Source organism: Anser brachyrhynchus (assembly GCF_964034855.1).
Source record: "Anser brachyrhynchus genome assembly, chromosome: 17".
NCBI classification, from domain to species: Eukaryota; Metazoa; Chordata; class Aves; order Anseriformes; family Anatidae; genus Anser; species Anser brachyrhynchus.
In genome coordinates, this window is record NC_137710.1 from 689,975 (window position 1) to 693,791 (window position 3,817).

The 3,817-nt window shown below is 50.3% G+C and overlaps 1 long non-coding RNA gene across 1 annotated transcript; it reads left to right on the forward strand.

The window, feature by feature from the left end:
- The first annotated feature begins 657 nt into the window (after positions 1–657).
- Positions 658–3,262, forward strand: LOC308179210. Its single transcript, XR_013940283.1, has 2 exons — positions 658–805; positions 1,372–3,262. It is a non-coding gene; the product is annotated as an uncharacterized lncRNA (long non-coding RNA).
- Positions 3,263–3,817: the final 555 nt, after the last annotated feature.

Here is a 3,817-nt window from a genome sequence, read left to right on the forward strand (position 1 = left end):
TTTCCAGGAGTGAAGCAGGGTACCAGCTGTGTGCTAGTTTAAACCAACATTGATTTTCATAACATCCCTTTAAACCTGATATAGATACAGTTTCACAGGGCACTCTTGGGACAGAATTGCTACCACCTAATTGATTTTGATTTTATTTTCACTGCAGCAGTGTAATTATGAAAGCCAGCTATAATTATTGAAACACAACTAGAAGTATTTCATTATTAAAATACCCTTATGACTTATTATTAATTCATTAAATAAATTTGGATTATATTCCTCAATAATTAATGCACTGAAGTTTATTCTGCGAACTCTTCCTTATATTAGTAATGTGTCAGTTTTTGGTATTAAAGGAAAAAAATCCATCAAAGTATCAGAAAAAAGCATCAGCTCCTTATGAAACGAAGTGAGATCAGGGAGGCTTTGGTCAGGTGTGAAACCAGTCTCACAGAAGCCGGGGAGCCCAGCTGACACTCTTTCAAGCTGTGTGTGTGCTCAGGGACCGTTCCTTAAGGGCTCTGGTAGCTGCGTGGCGTCCCGGCGGCAGGTCCCGTGGGAGGCTTGCACCGTTTCTGCTAGCAGAGGATGAGTCTACAAAACTCAGCTTCCCCACTTAGCAGGGCTGAGTTTCACACATTGTATTTGATGTGTGTTTACGGAAAAAAACACAACAACAACAGACGAAAACAGAGACTGAAGAGATGCGGTGGTTCAGAAGCTGCGCTCCTGCTACGGAGCTTAACGGAGGCACGGGGGGAAGATCCCAGCTAACTCGCTGTACCGTGTTGCTATGGCAGCCCGAGTTTGGAAAGTAAGCAGGTTTCAGGGAAGGGCTGCTCCTCTCCTGGGAAGGTGTCTGCTAGGAATAACTCCAGAAAACAGAGGTGGGTGAGAGTCCAGCTGCGGTGATGCTGCCGCTTCCCTGCCCCGAGGCCGCGGAGAGGAGGTGGGGTGGCACGGTGCTGCAGTGGCCCCTGATGAAATATTGAAAGCCAAGGGAAGCTGGCAGGCGGTGAGAGCACCTCGGCTTGGGCTGATAAAGCCGCTGAAGCCCTTGGCTCCCCAGCAGTGTGCTCCTGGCTCCCCGCACCCAGCAGGAGCTGCAGCCGCTCCACCAGCTCCGGCCGGCGCTGGCTCTGCAGAGGGACTGTCACGGCGGCTGGGGGTCGTGCCCAAGTGGCACGGACAGCTCAACTGCCCGTGCTTATTTCTAAAACTGGGAGAGACAAAGAGCAGCGTTGCTCTGGAAAGCTGCTTGAACGAAGCAGAGGGAAGTGAGGGCGTTCCCACCGGCCTGCTGCAGTCTCTGTCGTGGTGCTCTTTGGGCTCTCTGCTCTGCTTACAGCCCCTTTGCTCGTTTGTCGTCCTCTTTAACAGCAGCACTCCCAGGCACTCACTGATGAAGTTCCGTGACAGCCTAACCCCTCCTCACCATTCATGAATGGATGAAACAGTGCGAGGAAAAAAAAAAAAAAGAAAAAAGAATTTGGGGCACGTTGTTTTGTCATTGGGTGCTGGGAAATGTGTGGCACAGCTTGCTTTGTAACCTACTCAGAAATAAAGTAAGCCACGCTCATGGAGGGAGAACACGGCAGGAGAACACTGGAGAACAGCTGAAGGAGTCTCTGAAGGCTCAGGCTCTCACCTGGACGCCTTTCCAGGGGATGCAGCAGTGTGAGGACAAGCAGCTTGCTGGCTCTGCCTGTGGTCGGGGACTCTTTCTCTCCATCTCCTCCTGTCAGACTGAATGCCCATTTGGCACGTGTGGATGTTGCTCTGCCTGGTGTCCAGGGCAAGGTACGTATCCCTGCGGGCACTGAGAGCGCTGAGCGTCCCCAGCACTGAGCAGAGAAACCAGGTGCTGAGAACTTGTAGAGACGGCCGTGGGCAGGCAGGGAGCTCCCTGATAAAAGACCCTGTAAAACTCCAGAACAGTTGGAAAAGAAGAGAATAGGTTGTCCTAGGAAAGTAGGAGCTCAGTGCTACAGCGAAGAAACCACGAGCAGACTCATGATGCTGATCTGCTAGAGAAACAGCTCCCTTGCAAAGCATTTGTAAAGCAAAAATAAGTCAGATAAATGTGTGTAGGTGTTTATATGATTTCATCTGAATTATCATATTGCTTACGTGAGTCAAAGTAAAAGATGCTTATGTTTAGGAACACTTTGAAGTATTTATTGTACTGTTTCCTAAAGAATTAAACTGCTAATTCAGAGAGCTCAGCTGGATTTACTGTTGTCTGGCTGACTTGGCGAGACAGTTGGGTTTGCCAGAGTTCTGTGTTTCTGCAGGCAGATGCACTGCATGTGAGCAGATCAGTTTGCTCACACGCAACTCGCTCTGACACATGCTAGACCCACTAGAACCAGCAGGCATACACCAGACACACAAGTAGGCACAGCAAATATGTCCTACACGTTATTTTCACATTTTAACAGGGCACGTTGCAAGGCTCTGCTGTAGGAGTCAGAAGGACATTCATACCTTTGTCCATTTTTCTTGGGAGCTGCTGCTAAAATAGATGAAGCTGATAGAAGTACGTGTCCCTGAGCACACCGTCTTCAAGGCTTTCTCCGGGGAATTGAAATGCCACTCCGGGAGGCAGCTAATCCAGCAGCATCTTGGCTGTTGCGTCGACCTCATCTCCAGCGCCTGCTTGTCTCACCAGATGCTTCTCCGCTTCTCCTTGCCTCTTCCCCAGCGCCTCCCTCGGAGCCTCTCCCCTTCCGAGGCCGCCCTCTCCCAGCCCCCAGCCCCTTCCTCGCCCCACAGGCCGCAGGCCAGGGCTTGTTCCCTGTATCTCTGGGCCATTGCCTCCTCCTCTCTCCCTGTTTTGGGCAGGGTCTCCCAGGGACAAGCCCTTGCAGCGCCAGAGGGAACCTCCCAAGCTTCCCACAAGCGAGCATCTCCCTGGGCCCACGTCCTTTGGCAGACCCGTGGCCAGGGCTGGGGGCGGCTGTGAGGACAGGTCATGGTTTTGAGAGACAGTGCTGGAAAGTAAACCTGCTTTTTGTCCACAAGAAAAACCCTCATCAATACCTGATTTTAAGAACAAGCCTCCTGAAACTTAGGCTTTTCCAGCTTCCCTCACACTTCCTATAGTTTGTAGTTTAATTATCAAAATATGCTGCACTTCTGCACTGATTCCCTCTCCTGAAAGCTCCTTCTCTAGCATCCTGCGGTTCTCTATGACCTCAGAGGGTAAAGCTCTTAAGTTGCCCTTGAAGACAAAAAGAGAAAGTCTTGTCTGAGGTGAAGTCAGTATCTATCCAATTTTCAGCTGCCGTCACATCGAAATGAGAAATCTGAAGCAGAGCCAGGCACAAATAGCTGATAACAGACTTTCAGGTGCACCTCTTCACTTATCACTTCTAGGGTCACCTCTGTTTCTAAAGACTTGTTTTCCTTAAAAAAAGATTGCTTAGGACATTTAACAGTGTGGTGTTGTGATAACAAAACCCTGTGAGGCTTTAGTTTTATGCCTGGGCTGCTGCAGAGATGCAGAGTCTCCTAATGCCAGTAGTCCTGATTTCGTTTCTGAAATTATTTCATGAATTAAACCAGTGAGAGCAGAGAAGGCAGAGCTCTCCCTGCAGGATGTTTCCTGCCCCGCCGGGCACTGCAGGATGGTGGTGGCTGTGACATGACAGTGGCAGGCTGTTGCATGTCCCCTGGTGCGGGATGCGGGTCTCATCCCCTTCCCCGCTGGGTTCTCCTCACCCTGTGGGATAGAATGGGGCTCTCTGAGGGCCAAGCTGAGCTGGGAGCAGAAAGGGAGTTATGAAGTGACGGAGACACAACTTGTTTTGAAACAGGGTGCTTG